This window comes from Trichomycterus rosablanca, chromosome 14, assembly GCF_030014385.1.
Source record: "Trichomycterus rosablanca isolate fTriRos1 chromosome 14, fTriRos1.hap1, whole genome shotgun sequence".
In the NCBI taxonomy this organism is placed as follows: domain Eukaryota; kingdom Metazoa; phylum Chordata; class Actinopteri; order Siluriformes; family Trichomycteridae; genus Trichomycterus; species Trichomycterus rosablanca.
The window spans coordinates 25,533,251-25,553,477 of record NC_086001.1 but is presented as its reverse complement, the minus strand read 5'-3'; the positions used below and the strand labels follow the sequence as shown (position 1 = coordinate 25,553,477).

Here is a 20,227-nt window from a genome sequence, read left to right as displayed (position 1 = left end):
CCATACCATGACACACCCTGGTACTGACACACCCCCATACCATGACACACCCTTGTACTGACACAGCCACATACCATGACACACCCTGGTACTGACACACCCCATACCATGACACACCCCATACCATGACACACCCCCATACCATGACACACCCCCATACCATGACACACCCTGGTACTGACACACCCCCATACCATGACACACCCTGGTACTGACACACCACATACCATGACACACCCTGGTACTGACACACCTCATACCATGACACACCCTGGTACTGACACACCCCATACCATGACACACCCTGGTACTGACACACCCCATACCATGACACACCCTGGTACTGAGTGTGTGAGTGTGTGTGTGTGTGTGTGGTGTGTGTGGTGTAAAGTGTCTGAATACGTTTGGTTACAGTATGTATACTGACTGTGGTGCAGTAACAGATAGAGGTGCAGTATAAGGGTGACGGTGGGTGTCAGTATGTTCTGTGTGCAGTATAGTGCAGTGAATGTGCAGTATGAATTACATTTGGGTTCATTAGGGATGATCAGGATTATATTCAGAGATCTTAGAACCTCATCACATTCATGCACGTGTCTTTCTTTTACAGATTGAGTGTTTTGGTTTTTGTGGAGGTACGACTGGAAAGGAAACTGTAACAAACGACCTGGTAAATCATCATGGGTAAGTTTTTTTAATTAATATTTAAACTAAATTCACTCTTTAAGTCTCCTCTCCTACAGCCGAGACGAACTTGAGACCACACCCAACGGAAGGTGACGAAGACAATGGAGGGAGAGACGACAAAAACGAAGATGCTGGTCCGGTATCTTAGCAGAGCTAAAGAGCCCCTTACAGACCACCGCTACCGAGTCTGTTTGTCACGAACGTCAGGTCACTTTCAAATGATGGATGAACTGAGACTAAGTTTAACATCACAAACATCTATACAGAAAACGTGTATGATGATAATCACAGATTCTTGGCTTAATCCAGGTGTGGATCCAAACCTCCAAATCGTTGTCTCTGACAAGTGTGAGATCTTTTTAATGCCCCTCTCATTCAGGTCAGAAACATGCCATTATTTCAATTTGCCAAACTTAATTACCCTTCTGTAAACCTTAGCAAGTCATGTGACTCGTGTGTACCATCCAATGAAACAGCTGTGCGTGTGTCTTTGTGGTGCAATCGGTTAGCGCGTTCGGCTGTTAACCGAAAGGTTGGTGGTTCGAGCCCACCCAGGGACGAGTGTCTTTTATTGCACAACCTGCCTGTTGATGAAACGGATATGAGACACAACAACATGTAGTCCCACAGAATAGTGGAAATAAGTAACTGATAACATTAAGTAAACAACAGTCCTACAAGCACAAATATCCACCTGATAAGTCACCAGAGACCGGCTGTACAAAGTGGAAGAACCTTCTTTTGGTTTCTGTAGATGTTAAATGAAGATACTCGCCCAACATGGGGCTCGAACCCACGACCCTGAGATTAAGAGTCTCATGCTCTACCGACTGAGCTAGCCAGGCTTAAGCAACAGGTCAGAACAGACAGCTCATCGATCAGACCATCAGAGAGATGTAGGTTTAATTCACTAACATCACGACCAGATTAAGAACTAATTCACAGTTTACAAACAAACACAATTCAGAATAAGCAACAGAAACAGACACAGACTTACTGTCACTGTATTGTATTGTATTATAGTGTTAAATTGTAGCGTATTTTATTGAGATTATGCTTTAATGCTGTATTTTCTTACATTTATTTAATCCAGCACAATGGTTAAACTGCACAACCCAACAAGTTAAAATAACCCATCATGTGTTCTGTCCAATATTTACACAGTGCTGGTTGCCAAATAACATTTTCACCTGCATTCAGACTTTTCTTTCCTGTATACCAAAAACAGTAGCCACTGCAGGTCTACAACATGTTACAAAAACACTTGGGACACTTTATTTTTGCTTTCTTTATCTTGCCGGTGTCACGTTGTATTGAAACTAAAATAAATAAATAAAAACGTAAAATTTTAAATCAAGTGTTTAGGTTCATTCATCATCTTAACACATATTACAAACTAATCAAGCTCGTCAGATTTCAGACATTGTTCACGTAAACAAAAATCTCAAGGTGATTCATTTATTCATAGACGGTGCTGTTTATGGTTTTACACTTAAAAACATGAACAGTTAAAAAATAACAACAAACACAACAACAACAATTTAATAATAATGTCACAAATCTGTACCCAAGTAACAAGCTGTAATTTATCTAGCACCACTAGATGGGAACGATCTCTGTACAACATTTTGAACTTCACTTTAAAAGTCAGTTCAGTGTGTTTTACTGTAGTAAGAATAGCTCCACATGTTTTATATTTATATGTTTGATACTGTTTTACTCCACATGTTTTATATGTAGTGTTTATGGTATTTAAGCTGGATGGATAGATGGAAGTTAACATGTTAACACTTCAGACTTTACTTTTACATCTCAGATTTTTAAACGTACGTGATTGATATAATTCTGAGGTATTTTAGAAGTTTTAGGCAGTAAATAAAAGTAATTTTAGTTAAACATTGCCACCCAAGTATCAAAAAAACAAACTATGCCACTGTTGGAAAACTGCACTGAGTTAAGTTTAGGACCCAGTTGGCCGGTAGATGGCGCTGTAAACAATGTTTTGTCTTTTGGTACTACAATTCAGCATAGAGCAGTCATATGTGGAACACTATTCTCTACTCAGCATTGATAACAGTGTTTTTACCTAAATAAAACCAGGTTCCACCGAGATTTGAACTCGGATCACTGGATTCAAAGTCCAGAGTGCTAAACATTACACCAAGGAACCACACAGTGAGGTCTTACTTAAGCCCAAAAGTTAATAATTAGTCATTTAAGAGCAAGTTGGCTGTTAGATGGCGCTGTAAACAATGATTAGCGATTATATTTTGGGATGGAGCAGTCACATGTGGAACACTATAACACTACTAGTGCTATTATGATATTAAAGCTGGATGAATGGATGGAAATGAACATGTCATTTAAGGTGACTCTAAACTAGCACAAGCAATTGTGATGCTCTGTTGTACTGCACATGAGCTGAATGCTACCATCCTGAAACTGCTAAGGTTTCTCAATCTTGGACCTCACACCGGGCCCCAAATAAAAGCAGTAAGGTCCCACCGAGATGTGAACTCAGATCGCAGGATTCAGAGTCCAGAGTGCTAACCATTACACCATGGAACCCTGACACCATGAAAACTAAACGTAATGATTCACCATTTGCTAAGTAAATAAAGCAAAAATACACAACTTCAGACTTGAACATCTCAAGTGATTTAAACTTACGTGATTGATATAATTGACTGAAATCAATTGAAAAAAATGAGGTAATTTAGATGTTTTAAACACTAAATAAAAGTAATTTTAGTTAAACATTGCCACCCAAGTATCAAAATCACAACAAAAAGTTCCACTGTTGAAAAATTGCAGTAAGTTCAAGACGCAGTAGGTCGGTAGATGGCGCTGTAAACAATGACTTGCCACTTTGTGTTCTAATTTGGCATAGAGCATTTACATTTTACATTTTCAGCATTTAGCAAACGCTTTTATCCAAAGCGACTTACACAATGAGCAATTGAGGGTTAAGGGCCTTGCTCAGGGACCCAACAGTGGCAACTTGGTGGTGGCGGGGCTTGAACCGGCAACCTTCTGTTTACTAGTCCAGTACCTTAACCACTGAGCTATCACTGGCCCTAGAGCAGTCATATGTGGAACACTATTGTCTTCTCATCATTGATAACTGTGTTTTTACCTAAATAAAGCCAGGTTCCACCGAGATTTGAACTCGGATTGCTGGATTCAGAGTCCAGAGTGCTAACCATTACACCATGGAACCACAAAAGAAATGTTTTGTAATGAAGAATTGAGCACAAAGGTTAATAATTACACCATTAACTCCACATGTTTTATGTAGTGTTTATGGTATTTGAGCTGGATGGATAGATGGAAGTTAACATGTCAGACATCCCAAGTTGCAAAAACTCATTTCAGGGAGCTACAAAAAAAGCTAAAAACCCTCTCGCACACAGCAAAGTATATGGGTGATAACAGAACTTTTAGGAGCTGGTAACTGAGCTACTAAACTAACAGTTCGCGTCACAAACACATTAATGTGTACTACATAGTGCACCAGATAGTGTGAAAGATAATTGATTTATAATCCCTACATAGTGCACTAGATTGTATATTAAAAAAGAAGTTATGTTTTTTACTTAGTGCACTAAATAGTGTACTAGATAATAGACTTTTGTTTCTTACATAATGCTTTAGGTAGCGTATTAGTTAACAGATTTAGGTTCCCTACATAGTGCACTAAATTGTATATCAGATAACGGATTTATGTTCCCTACATAGTGCACTAGATAGTATTTTAGATATGAATTTATGTTCCCTACACAGTGCACTAGATTGTATATTAGATCACGGATTTATGTTTCCTACATAGTGGACTAGATAGTGTATTAGATAACGCATTCATGTTCACTACAGAGTGCACTAGAAAGAATAACTAGATGATGATTTGTGTTTCTTGCATAGTGCACTAGATTGTATATCAGATAACGGATTTAATATGCAATCGGGAAAAAGTCTGTGTCGCCTGCGTGTGTGTGTGTGTGTGTGCGTTCTTGGCCGCTTATTTTAGATTCCGGGAGATTTTATGTGACTTGCGGGCATCAGGGAGCCGCTATGTATATGCGGAAGGCTTCCGGAACTGACATGTAATCTAAGGTGACTCTTAGGTTTATTCGCTGCTGTTGGCTTATAAAGTTCTACTAAACAAACTGGCTCGTATTTTGGCACTGATATACCTTCCTGAATGGTGATATGCTTGGTTTACACTACTAGCACAAACAGTTGTGGTCTACACCCCACAAGCGCTCTGTTGTACTGCACATGCGCTGAACGCTACCATCCTGAAAGTGCTAATGTTTCTAAACCTTGAAACTCACACCGGCTCCCAAATGAAACTTGCCATTTGCTAAATAAATAAAGCTGAAAAAGAAAAATACACACACACACAACTTTAGACTTTAACATCTCAGATTTTTTAAACTGACGGGATTCATATAATTCTAAAATAATGTAGATTTAGGCAGTACATTTTAACTATTCTTTTGCTAAACATTGCCACCCAAGTATCAAAATCACAACAAAACGCCGCACTATTAATAACTGCACAGAGTTAAGTCTTATAGTTTAACACCTGCCGAAGTTTAGTGCCTCCTGAAGAACGAAGAGACATTTTGTTGAACGGCTCTTTAAAAGGAACCGAGCCAAAATATCCGGCACCCTTCAAAAAGCCATAATTCCCATCACTAATATACAGGGGTTGGACAAAATAACTGAAACACCTGTCATTTTAGTGTGGTAGGTTTCATGGCTAAATTGGACCAGTCTGGTGGCCAATCTTCATTAATTGCACATTGCACCAGTAAGAGCAGAGTGTGAAGGTTCAATTAGCAGGGTAAGAGCACAGTTTTGCTCAAAATATTGCAATGCACACAACATTATGGGTGACATACCAGAGTTCAAAAGAGGACAAATTGTTGGTGCACGTCTTGCTGGCGCATCTGTGACCAAGACAGCAAGTCTTTGTGATGTATCAAGAGCCACGGTATCCAGGGTAATGTCAGCATACCACCAAGAAGGACAAACCACATCCAACAGGATTAACTGTGGACGCAAGAGGAAGCTGTCTGAAAGGGATGTTCGGGTGCTAACCCGGATTGTATCCAAAAAACATAAAACCACGGCTGCCCAAATCACGGCAGAATTAAATGTGCACCTCAACTCTCCTGTTTCCACCAGAACTGTCCGTCGGGAGCTCCACAGGGTCAATATACACGGCCGGGCTGCTATAGCCAAACCTTTGGTCACTCGTGCCAATGCCAAACGTCGGTTTCAATGGTGCAAGGAGCGCAAATCTTGGGCTGTGGACAATGTGAAACATGTATTGTTCTCTGATGAGTCCACCTTTACTGTTTTCCCCACATCCGGGAGAGTTACGGTGTGGAGAAGCCCCAAAGAAGCGTACCACCCAGACTGTTGCATGCCCAGAGTGAAGCATGGGGGTGGATCAGTGATGGTTTGGGCTGCCATATCATGGCATTCCCTTGGCCCAATACTTGTGCTAGATGGGCGCGTCACTGCCAAGGACTACCGAACCATTCTGGAGGACCATGTGCATCCAATGGCAGTGCCGTGTATCAGGATGACAATGCACCAATACACACAGCAAGACTGGTGAAAGATTGGTTTGATGAACATGAAAGTGAAGTTGAACATCTCCCATGGCCTGCACAGTCACCAGATCTAAATATTATTGAGCCACTTTGGGGTGTTTTGGAGAAACGTTTTCCTCCACCAGCATCACGTAGTGACCTGGCCACTATCCTGCAAGAAGAATGGCTTAAAATCCCTCTGACCACTGTGCAGGACTTGTATATGTCATTTCCAAGATGAATTGACGCTGTATTGGCTCCAAAAGGAGGCCCTACACCATACTAATACATTATTGTGGTCTAAAACCAGGTGTTTCAGTTATTTTGTCCAACCCCTGTATATACACACACACACACACACCTAATTAATGTGTGCCATATGTGGTTCTGTGATGAGAAATATAGGTGGTACTTGGAAGTTTTGGTTTGATAATGGGTGGTACTTGGTCTAAAAAGTTTGAGAATAGGATATAGGATATATAGGATATATACTGTAGGTTATGTAGGATATAGGATATTTTGACTAGGGCTGTATGTATGATGCATCATCAAACTGTTATACATTATTTATTCTATTTTGTATTAGATGAGATGGTTTGTCTCTGTATTGACCCGCAATTCATTTTTAAATGACACCTAACGATAGTGATCCGACGCTTTTTACTATAAAATGTTGACTTCATCAAAAAGAATCGACTCCCTCAGCTTCAAATTGCTCATTGCTGAGTACCATCAACTTAGTGAATAGACTCTTTCGAGTCTATTCCTGTCGTTCAACTTAAAGAACCGGATTAAAGAATCAACTCATTTGATTCATTTGAACACGCAGACTCACTCGCTCTCCCGCTGTGAGCTTCTCAAACTGAACTGCGTCTTTCTGTACATGAGGAAGAATTCTATGTAGAGATCTCAAATAACATGAACCTGAAGGTGTGAACTTACATTGTAGAAAAGAAAAACAAGCAAGTCCTACAAGCACAAATATCCACCTGATAAGTCACCGGAGACCGGCTATACAAAATGGAAAAACGTTCTTTTGGTTTCTGTAGATGTTAAATGAAGATACTCGCCCAACATGGGGCTGGAACCCACGACCCTGAGATTAAGAGTCTCATGCGCTACCGACTGAGCTAGTCAGGCTTAAGCAGCAGGTCAGAACAGACAGCTTATCAGTCAGACCATCAGAGAGATGTAGGTTTAATTCAATCACAGTTTACACACAAACACAAATAAACAACAGAAACAGACACAGACTTACTGTCACTTTTAAACTACTACCTTGACTTGTGTTGAGTTCTGAGATTTGCAGTATGATGTTGTTTGGTATTTGTTGGTGATGAAAAGAAGGCTGGTCTATAGAATCCACAATTAATGCCAGCTTCAGTGGTTAGACAGTTTGAAAAAGTATTATGGGATGGTCTGTACTAAAATAACACATTACACATCCCTAAATGTTTTAAATGTTGAATCAACATGTTTTTTTTCTGTTATATCTTAATTAAAAACAAATATTGTAAGATATATCCACTTTGCATTGCACAGGAGACACCCCCCCCCACCACCGCTGTTAAAAAAGTAGATAGATAGATAGATAGATAGATAGATAGATAGATAGATAGATAGATAGATAGATAGATAGATAGATAGATCGATTTATTAATCCCAGAGGGAAAGTCAAGTATTACAACAGCTCAGGGTACAATAGAAAAAAGTAAATAAAAGACTCAGTTAAAAATTAATAATTAAATAGGCTAAAGGTGCATAAGAATAATAATAAGTATGTATTGCAGTACAATGTTGGTAGAAATAAATATATACACAATGTCAATAATAATAAAAAAAGTGTTTTGGCATTAAATGTCCAGGTGTGCAATGATATAAACAGAGTGACAGATTATGCTTCAAAAGTTTGGTATTAAGTAAGTAAAGTAATAAGTAACCTTTACTCTGAGTACATTTTAAATTAGTTACTTTTTACTTGAGTAGATTTTTAGACAAGTAATTTTACTTGTACTTAATTAAAAAATAATTAAAGCAATCAATGCTAAGTGTAATAATTGATATATTATGATATCACTGATAGCTGACCCCAGAATTCCAGTACAATAACAATGCAAAGTGTAGTAATTGTTATCTCAGCAAAAAATGGATGCTTTTTGTTAAAATGTAACAACATGCCTGAGGAAAATGTCGATATCCTCAATAACAGGCATGAACTGCACTTAGCAATCAGTGCTAAGTGTAATTAATGATATAATATCTATATGGAGACTTTTTTAACCAATGAAAACAAAACCATGAAAAATGTTGATGTTCTTATTATACCAAATATATTTTACCTTAGTGCCATACGTGAGCTGAACAATGTCAGTTTACTCACTCCTATGTGGACTTTGTGGGACTTATGTTGATTCCAGCATACAGACCGCTCACCAGTTGCTACAAACCAGAACTAATACAGGTAAAGACCTGCCTAGCGATAGCCTTCTCTGCTCTTCAGTACACTGACTGGGAGGTGTTTTTATTCATCTAAAAACAGGACAGAAGCTTTCAGGAATCAATAATGAGACCAAGGATTAAGGTTCAATATGTAGATATTTTATTAGCAAACAAGCAATAACAAGCAAAATACATAAATGACACATAAATGAACATAACAATACAAATTCTAGACTGGATAGGTGGCCATTTGTCCAGACTGTAGCAACTGCTCAAGTATATGAAAACATCAGATTGTACAAAACTGATTGTACCAAGTTATATAAGCCAAACAATGAAAACGTGTGAAACACAAGTTATATAAGTAATATCTGTGCCAACATATATTTATATATATATATATATATATATATATATATTTATTTATGGGCGCCTTTGAAAACTCTTAAGGACACCTTACAATACAAAACATCCGTACATAATTAACGACACAGATTAAGGGTAGGCGAGTTTACAGAAATACGTTTTAGGGCATGTTTTGAAACTAGGAATTTAATCAATGGTGTGAATGTCAGGAGGGAGAGAGTTCCAGAGACGTGGGGCAGAGTAGCTAAAAGCTCTAGCTGCCATATGAGGTAGACCAAAAAGGAGAGAGTTACAATAATCAAATCGAGATGTGACCAGGGCATGAACAAGAACATCAGCACTTCTAGGAGAAAGGAATGGACGTAGACGATTTATGTTACGTAAATGGAAATAAGCAGATCGTGAAAATGAAAGATTGTGAGTGGAAGGAGAAACGACTGAGTTCTTCATCATCACTGAGAATTTGTTAGATTTAGAGAGAGGAGATTTTCTACCTATAAGAGGAATTTTAGTTTTATCAGCATTTAATTTGAGAAAATTGTAAGAGAACCATGTTCTTAATTCTATTAGACAATCAGAGAGAGATGGATGAGGAAGAGTAGCCGTGAGCACAGTGGACAGGTATAGTTCGGTGTCGTTCGCATAACAATAAAATTGAATGTTGTATTTTCTAAAGATACGTCCAATGGGAAGCAGGTAAATTAAAAACAGTATAGGCCTCAAGACAGAGCCCTGAGGGACACCACTAGTAACATTTACATTTTCAGCATTTAGCAGACGCTTTTATCCAAAGCGACTTACACAATGAGCAATTGAGGGTTAAGGGCCTTGCTCAGGGACCCAACAGTGGCAACTTGGTGGTGGCGGGGCTTAAACCGGCAACCTTTTGTTTACTAGTCCAGTACCTTAACCACTGAGCTATCACTGTCCAGGAGTAACAGGAGTAACAGGAGTTAATGTGAACATACTGTACATGTCTAGAAATGTATGAAGAAAACCAATCAAGCACAGCATCACTAAGACCAATATATGCTAGCCGATCCAATACCTTTTATTTTCAATTCACTTCCACTATTAATTGATAGCATTCACTTACATCAGGCTCTAAACCTCCTGCTTCTACCCACCATTCACTCCACTATAGATAATCACATTATTTCCCAGTAATAGTTTAACCTAAAGATTTATACTTTTATTATTACTGTTTACTTATTAATGTTTACTGTGTAATTAATTACCTATTAATTACACAGTATAATTCATTCATTGCTAACCATTTCTCCCCAACACTCACTCACTCACTATATTTTATATTTTTATATTTTAGCTTGTTTGGTACAATCTGATGAGTCACACTTGTGTCTAAGTGCTGAAAAATAAGCAAAGCAGCTCCAACACTGTGAGCATCATTTCTGTAAAATGTGAATGCGCTGATGTTTTTTGAGATTACTCAGTTGATTAACCCCTTGGCTGTCCAGTCTATTTTTGTGCATTTTCCGTCTGAAGGGCATACCCAAATTTTAATGCTGTTTATTCACAAAGTACATATGATTTAAGGAAATTTATGGTTTAATGTGACTGAAAACCCCATAAAGTATCAGTAGAAACTGCTAAAGGTCATAATGATATTTTACCATGTTGCAATGATGATAAAAACGATTTTTACATTTTTTGTTTTAGTCCAAAGTTTTAGTGAGTATAAGTATGCATAAATATGCATAAGTATGGGCAAGCAGGCAGTAGCCTAGTGGTTAAGGTACTGGACTAGTAACCAGAAGGTTGCTGGTTCAAGCCCCACCACTGCTAGGTTGCTGCTGTTGGGCTCTTGAGCAAGGCCCTTAACCCTCAATTGCTCACACTGTATACTGTAATGTAAGTCGCTTTGGATAAAAGCGTCTGCTAAATGCTGAAAATGTAAATGTAAGTATGAATATAGGTCTGGTATAACATTGCCAACACATCATGTCTGTGACCAAAGTTGTTTACTACCACCATACCAAATTTTTTTTGATGATCACCCATACTGATCTGGAGTTATACAAGTTGGAGTAACAACAGTCCATATCGGCCTCTCCAAATGTGCCCAAAACCTCTCCAAAACCTTCCAATAGGGAAAAACAAGCTATATTGCAAAAATAAATGATCTGTATTTTATGGTGACAACATAATTAATTTAGGTTCAGATCTACATACCTTAGTGAAAATAATAATTGCATGACCCTGACATATCCTCTCCAAATGTCCTTTTAGCCTCTCCAAATGTTATTTTAGCTTTTCTACATGCTTTTTTTTTTAGCCTTTTTACACTAGAAACAACCTCTGAATTCAATATAATGAATTGTATTTAGGTACCTATGTTACAAACGTTTTATAAACATGTTTTCCAAAAATAAAACACAACAATTGAATGATTAGCAAAACAAATTTTTTTGAAAAATACAATCAACTCAAAACTATTTACAATGTCTATTTACATTTTACAAATATTTACAGGTTTTTGTGGTGCCCCATATTGTGCCATTTGTAAAAACAGTTTCTTTTGGCCACAACGCACAATGGCACATCGCACTTTGTGCAGTACACTGGTGTCTTCACAGGGTTGCCAGACCTTTTGCACATGGCACATTTTCGCCTGCCAGCTGAACTGTCATCGCTGTAAAATGCTGGCAGGCATTGTTTTGTTTCACCTGAGGGTCCTGCAGCAGACTCATCCTGGGTGGTGTCCCCTGAAAAGGCCACAAGCTCCGACATCAGTTTCTCTCTAAAGAGTTTCTGAGTTAGAGCCTCTTGTGCATTTGTTTTTGATATTTGCTGATGTAAAATAAAACTATTTACAATCCCAATGTCAATGAAATGGTAAAATAATGTCTCGTACCACTTGACTGTCTTGTGTAAGGCATTGTGATATGAAATCAAGGTGTCCGACAAATCAACTCCTCCCATGTGCCTGTTGTAATCCTTGACCGCTGCAGGAACTGGAACATTCACTTTATTCCTAACCCCCTCCTGATTTTTTACTCTCCTCATCACTGTGTCACCATCATATGCCTTGTGCATTGTGGAGCACATCACCACCTCCCTTGTGTCCATCCACTTTACAAAAAGAAGTTGTCCACGTCTGTGCCAGCGGATGGTTCCTCTCTTTGCCTGCCTGGTGAGATCATTGATTTTTGTTTTTGGATACCCCTTCCGGTTGGTACGGATGGTACCACAAGCAAGAGTCTCCTTCTTCAGGAGATCCAAATAGAGCATGGGGCTTGTGTAATAATGGTCAGTGTAGAGGTGGTACCCCTTGCCAAGAAGGGCAAAATCCATGAGGGACATAACTGAGTCATAGCTCAGTCCCTGGCCTGAGCAAACGGATTGCTTGCCTTCATAAATAAAAAAATTCCAAGTGTAACCTGTGGTTGAATCAGCCAGAACAAACATTTTGTAGCTCCATTTTGTTGGCTTTGCCTTCATGTATTGTTTCAGGCCAGTTCTTGCTTTAGAGATGCAGATTAGAAGATTCTTGCTTTCAATCGAAATGTCCTTGTCCGGCTGAAAATATGTCCGGCATGCTGTCAGCAACTCTGTATACAGTGGCTTCAATTTGAAAAGTTTGTCATATGTTGAGGTTCCCTTTCTCCTTGTGTTATCTTCGTCCTCTTTTAGGTCACACAGATGCAGGTTACTAGAGATTGCCAAAAATCTTTTGCCCGTCATCACTTTTGCGGTGTAATGAAGGCGGTAATATTCCTTTCCAGACCAGTAGTCTGCAACAGATTTTAGTTTCACAATCCCCATGTATATTACCAATGCAATAAATTTGTAGAATTCTCTAACACTGAGAGGAATCCATTTGTAAGATGGATTTGCAGCTGCTCTGATCTCAGCATACTTATTGGTGTTATCTACAATAGTCTTCACCACAGATATACTGAAAAACAGCTGAAACAACTGCAGTGGGGAATATACAGTGTTCGATAGAAGCTGTAGCCCTGGAGGTCGCTTTGGCAAAAATTTTGGAATGCTGGGTGCCTCATCAACATCAGTGATGTCATGCCAAACATCATCTTCATCTTCGGTTGTAGAAACACTGCCTGGCCTTTTTGTTTGTGCAGGAACTCGGTGAGAACGTCCTCTTGATTGCCTCTTCGCACGTGTTGCTGATGACCTGGTCTTCTGTATTGTTGGGAGGTGGGTGGATGAAGTACTTGGCACCACTTCGACAGACGTTACAGTACTTTCTGGATCTGTGTGAATGGTCCTTGATGTGGATTCAGGGTGGGGTGGGGAAGAATGCCTCTTTCTCTTAGTCTGAGCAGCTGGCACCCAGTCATCACCTGAATCCTCAGAATTGCTATTATAAAACACAAAAAGAAAAATACAACATAAGTTTTTGTAATAAATGCACAGCTGTAACAAAATTATATATAATAAACTTGGAAACAACAGTATAGTCTTTTAAAAGTTATAAAAGTTGGAAAACAATAATTTGATCTTGGCATTTTTACCTTACTACTAAAATAAACTTTTCAATGCAACAACACAAATGTAAATTTGGTATAAAAAAAAAAAAATGTACTTACAAGTCAAGAACAGCATCTTCTCCATGAAGAAAAGCGTCTTCTTCAAACGAATCGTAGTCACTTTCTTCTGATACCTGCAATTCTTCTTCTTCTTCCAGTCGTTCCAATTCAGAAACTACTTCTGCACTTTTAAAACTCTTCTCACACTGTGAGCACTGATCCGGTTTCTCTCCAGTGTGAATGCGCTGGTGTTTTTTGAGTTCACCCTGTATATTAAAACTCTTTCCACACTGTGAGCACTGATACGGTTTCTCTCCAGTGTGAATGCGCTGGTGTTTTTTGAGATCACCCTGTATATTAAAACTCTTTCCACACTGTGAGCACTGATACGGTTTCTCTCCAGTGTGAATGTGCTGGTGTTTTTTCAGATTACCCTGTGTATTAAAACTCTTCCCACATTGTGAGCACTGATACGGTTTCTCTCCTGTGTGAATGCGCTGGTGTATCTTGAGAGCACTCAGGCACCTGAAGTTCTTCCCACACTGTGAGCACTGATTTGGTTTCTTTCCAGTGTGAATGCGCTGGTGTTTTTTTAGATAACTCTGTGTATTTAAACTCTTTCCACGTTGTGAGCACTGATATGTTTTTTTTCCTGTGTGAATGTGCTGGTGTATTTTGAGAGCACCCTGGGTACTGAAGCTCTTCCCACACTGTGAGCACTGATATGGTTTCTTTCCTGTGTGAATGCGCTGGTGTATTTTGAGATGACTCAGGAACCTGAAGCTCTTCCCACACTGTGAGCAGACGTTTCCTTCTTCCTGTGTGGGACTGAGAGAGGTGTTAATGCTGACAGTACCAGAGGACGTTTGCTGATTACTGGAGCTTCTGGTGGGCGTCAGATCCTCATCAGTCTTAATCTTCACCAGAGTCTCATATTTATCATGGTTGCAGCTCTTGATGTGATTGTGGAGCTGATTTTGGGTTGTAGAGGAACGTGGACACGAGGAGCAGCAGAAATCCTTGTTCAGTTCTGAAGCAGAAAATAATCAAATACATTTATAACATTATAAATAATAAATACATTTATAACATTATAAATAATCAAATACATTTATAACATTATAAATAATAAATACATTTATAACATTATAAATAATCAAATACATTTATAACATTATAAATAATCAAACACATTTATAACATTATAAATAATCAAACACATTTATAACATTATAAATAATCAAATACATGTATAACATTATAAATAATCAAATACATTTATAACATTATAAATAATAATATACATTTATAACATTATAAATAATCAAACACATTTATAACATTATAAATAATAATATACATTTATAACATTATAAATAATCAAATACATTTTAACATTATAAATAAAAATATACATTTATAACATTATAAATAATAATATACATTTATAACATTATAAATAATCAAATACATTTATAACATTATAAATAATCAAATACATTTAAACATTATAAATAATCAAACACATTTATAACATTATAAATAAAAATATACATTTATAACATTATAAATAATAATATACATTTTAACATTATAAATAATCAAATACATTTATAACATTATAAATAATCAAATACATTTAAACATTATAAATAATCAAATACATTTTAACATTATAAATAAAAATATACATTTATAACATTATAAATAATAATATACATTTATAACATTATAAATAATCAAATACATTTATAACATTATAAATAATCAAATACATTTAAACATTATAAATAATCAAACACATTTATAACATTATAAATAATCAAATACATTTATAACATTATAAATAATCAAATACATTTATAACATTATAAATAATCAAATAAATTTATAACATTATAAATAATCAAATACATTTATAACATTATAAATAATCAGATACATTTATAACATTATAAATAATCAAACACATTTATAACATTATAAATAATCATATACATTTATAACATTATAAATAATCAAACACATTTATAACATTATAAATAATCAAATACATTTATAACATTATAAATAATCAGATACATTTATAACATTATAAATAATCAAACACATTTATAACATTATAAATAATCAAACACATTTATAACATTATAAATAATCATATACATTTATAACATTATAAATAATCAAACACATTTATAACATTATAAATAATCATATACATTTATAACATTATAAATAATAAATACTGTTAGTAATTGTTAAACTGAGATCTGATGCTAAAGTCCTGTAACGTGATTCATCCTGCATTCATCATTTCCTGCTCACACTGATCTGCATGAGCACAATACAAGCTTTCACTGTATGATGCTTCATCCCAGGTTCCTCTGATTCTATTCAATCCAAATCTTATTTTACTCAAGATAAAAAATATCTTACTGAGTTCATCTTTATCTTCAGGTTCTTCCTTCTTCACAGGCTTCATCTGGAAACCTCCACACTGTTGGTCCTCTGGGGTGAGGTGTTCCTCAGAGGTGACGTGTTCCACAGGGATCGAGGTTCCTTCACCTGAAATTTCTTTGTTTTGTGAAAGAAGAAAAATAAGTTTGTTATTGTTGGTAGTAACGACCAACATCTTTATTAAGCACTTAAGTTAGAACTAACAGACACGTACTTCTATACTATCTGTCAAAAACACGACCTATAAACCTTTGTTCACACAGGGTTTCAGCAGATTTAATAATAATAATAATAACAATACAACCCCAAAATCAGAAAAAGTTGGGACAGTATAGAAAAAGCAAATAATAATATAAACACACACTTTGACTTTTATTTGATGTCAGACAGGATGGAGCTGAGATGTTTCATCTTTTATCTGCTCAACTTCATTTCATTTATTAATAAGCATTCATTCCTGCATTTCAGGCCTGCAACACTTTCCAAAAAAAGTTGGGACCGTTCAGGACTGCAGGCAGGCCAGTCCAGGACCCGTACCCTCTTCTTCCACAGCCACGCCTTTGTAATGTGTGCAGCAGGTGGTTTTGCATCGTCTTGTTAAAAAATGCTAGCCGCTCAGGTGGCGCAGCGATAAAAACACATGCTGCAACCAGAGCCGAATTTCAAGTACATCCTATCGAATCCAGCTCTGCCTTGTCGGCTCGAGGCTGAGTGGCACGTATATATTGAACATATCAGCTTATATACTCGACTTTATTTCTTCTCATTCATTACCCAATCATTCAGCCACTTGTATTCACCTGGCATTACTCTGTAATTATATACTAGTGTAAACACGGTACAGTCAGCATGATCTGTTTATTTTTTTAAATTATTTTATTAACCTTTATTTAACCAGGGAAGTCACATTGAGATTAAAATCTCTTTTACAATTGAGCCCTGGCCAAGACAGCAGCAAATCACACAAAAATTACTCCATCAACAACATAGGGAGGATATACTGTATATATACATGTATACATTTAACAAGAACAAACATATGTATAAATTTTTTTTGACTTTTTCTTTAAATTCAGTCAAAGAAATAAACTGCTTCAATTTAAAATATTTCTGTAAATCATTCCAAACAAAAGGTGCACTGTAACTAAATGCTGTCTTTCCAGATTCCGACCAAACTACTGGAACTTCCCATTGTATATAGCTACTGGATCGTAAGTCATACCTGTTTGATGATAAAAATTTAGACAAGTATGGTGGGAGCTGACCAATAATTGCTTTCTACACAAAAATGACAAAATGTACTCTCCGTCGTACTGAAAGTGGAAGCTAACCAGTCATTTCATAAAGTGTGCAGTGATGAGTTGAATAACTGGCACGTGTTATAAACCTTAATGCAGAATGATAAACCGAATCTAGGGAGTTCAATATTGTCTTTGAGGTATGTCTGTATAAAATATCTCCATAGTCTAGAATTGGTAAAAAAGTAGCTTCAACTCATTTCTTTCTAGCCTGTAGAGTAAAACAAGAACTGTTTCTAAAATAAAAGCCCAATTTTAGCTTTAACTTTTTTTATCATATGTTCAACATGCAACTTAAAAGACAGACTATCATCCAACATAAAACCTAAATATTTATAAGATTAAATTAATTCTATTGGTTTACCAGACAGTGTGTAAATCTTAGAGAATTAAGATTATGCTGAACAGTCACAAATGCTTTCTGTAGATTTGAAAGAGCCTCTGCAGGTGATGAGGCTGAACTATAGATAATAGTGTAATCTGCATAAAAATGAATATTAGCATTGCACACATTATCGCCAAGGCTGTTGATATAAATGGTAAACAACAGCGGTCCAAAAATAGAGCCCTGTGGCACCCCATTTCTAACAACCAGCTTTTCAGAAAAAGCCCCATCAAAAAGTACTAGGACTATAGCAGATTTCCAAGCGTCAGGTACAATATTCTGCTCCAATGATGAATTTAAAATATAAGTAAGTGGCTCAACAATAATATTAGCTGCAATTTTCAAGAATATTGGCTCAATCTCATCAGGCCCTGCAGACTTCCTAGCGTTTAGCTTTTTAAGGGTTGACAAAACCTCATTTTTCATAACTGGTCTAAAATGAAATTTAGGCCCGTCCTTTACTTCTGTACATGTTTTATCTGATATGTTCTTATTTGACACACAGTTAAAATTGAACCCAGATGGAATAAAATGCTCATTAAAACAATTCACCATTTCCTTTCTATCAGTAACTTGTTGATTGTTTACAAGTAATTGCTTAATAACAGAGAAGGATAATGGGATGAAAGACAATGACTTTACTGTTTTCCAGAATTTAATAGGATTATTCAGATTTCTTGTTGTTTCATCAAGATAACATTTTAAATTGGCTTTGCAAACAGATATTGTACATCTGTTTCTCAACAATCGAAAAGCCAACCAATCTACTGCCAAATGAGATTTTCTTGCTTTCATCCAAGCCAAATTTCTTTCATGAATAAGTTCTGACAATTCTTCTGAAAACCAAGGATTGTCTCGTCCCTTCACTCTGAAACTCCTCATGGGAGCATGCTTGTTCATAATCTCCAATAAAAGAGTTTGAAAATAAGTCTATGCTATTTCAACATCAAGTATAAGAAATACCTTTTAATATACCGTTTAATCTTCTTTATCTTCTGTCTCCTCATTTCACTCACCTGCTCACTTATGCACTAAATATACAAAAATATTACAAGAAATTCAGACACGACCAAATTAAGAGAAATGATTTTGCTCAAGTCTTACTGAGTTCATCTTTATCTTCAGGTTCTTCTTTCTTCACAGGCTTCATCTGGAAACCTCCACACTGTTGGTCCTCTGAGAAGAGCAGTTCCACAGAAGCAACATGTTCTGCAGGGATTAAAGTGACTTCACCTGAAATTCATCAATATGAGAAGAAGAATCTCAACAACTGGAGGAAACTGAAGGTTGTGGGTTTGGTTCCTAATGTTAGGTTTTTAACATAACATCATTATTAAACATAAATTACATCCAGGCCACATGGTCTAGTGTTCAAAATGACGCCGTGACCCGGATCCCCCCCCCCGACTCATACCGAAGGGGGGAGGCGGAGCCCGGGGCTTTTTAGCACACTTCATTGGCTCCACCAGCAGTAAAGGAGGAGGAGCCTAGACTAGTTTAAAAAAGGATGGCGGGCTCAGGTCTGCCTCTTTCTTACGTGGTTTTTCTAGACTGCAGGAGTAAGGAGCGCCGGTCGGCTTAGCTCTGATATATATTCACAGATCATTTTTACACTTAATAAAGTGTTTTAAAGAGTACTTTCTGGACTTCCCGACTGCTTTCTTCAGGACCTTTTTGAACCAAAAGATTCATCCTAACAAATGGTAGCCAGAGGATGGTTCAGGAGGTCTGAGGATAGCATCGAATCGATTCAGCTGACTGAGGTAAGACCAGGAATTCTGAAAAAATCTTTTGTACTCAGTACAAGGGCGCGCCTACTTAAGGTAAACAGACGTTCTCTGTATATATATTAGATGCATTTATTATTTAGTGTACTGAGTGTGAAAGTGAATCTCAGAATCCGTAAGTGTCTGATTAAATTACTAAAGTATCATTAGATAGTTTAAAACTGTGAATATATGTTGGAGCTAAAAAATTTATGTTTCCTGATTGCTGAGTTTGAATCAGACCGAGCAAAATAAACGGTAAAGGGCTGTTCGGCAGAGGCTTCACCCGGAACACCATTGGAGCGAAACGTGTCTGTCTGTTTCAAAAGCAGGGGCGCGTGATTCGAAAGATCTAAGTTTTAACGAGTCTGGGACTGGGTTAATTCTATAGATCTCAAATTTTCGAGCGCTGGATCTAGAAGTCTGGCAGTTTGAAAAACGGGATTCTATGATTCGAGCGTTGGAAATAATAGGGTCTGGCAGTTTAAAAAAACGGGATTCTATAATTCGAGCGTTGTAAAACCTAGGGTCTGGCAGTTTAAAAAACGGGATTCTATGAATGAGCGAACGTTGGAAATCTATTACCTGGCAGTTCAAAGGACGGGGTTCTATGATTTGAACGTGGAAATCTTAGGAGTCTGGCTGTTCAAAGGACGGGATTCTATGAAAAAGATTGTCCTAAAATTCGGACTTGACTGTTTTGGGAACG

The 20,227-nt window shown here is 37.0% G+C and overlaps 3 non-coding genes and 1 pseudogene across 3 annotated transcripts; all 4 read right to left on the bottom strand.

The window, feature by feature from the left end:
- LOC134326770 (zinc finger protein 850-like) overlaps window positions 1-14,583 on the bottom strand; it is a 267,899-nt pseudogene extending 253,316 nt beyond the window's left edge.
- On the bottom strand, window positions 1,460-1,532 carry trnak-cuu (transfer RNA lysine (anticodon CUU)). The gene has a single exon. It is a non-coding gene; the product is annotated as a tRNA-Lys (tRNA).
- Window positions 2,786-2,857, bottom strand: trnaq-uug (transfer RNA glutamine (anticodon UUG)). The gene has a single exon. It is a non-coding gene; the product is annotated as a tRNA-Gln (tRNA).
- On the bottom strand, window positions 3,836-3,907 carry trnaq-cug (transfer RNA glutamine (anticodon CUG)). Its single transcript has one exon. It is a non-coding gene; the product is annotated as a tRNA-Gln (tRNA).
- Window positions 14,584-20,227: the final 5,644 nt, after the last annotated feature.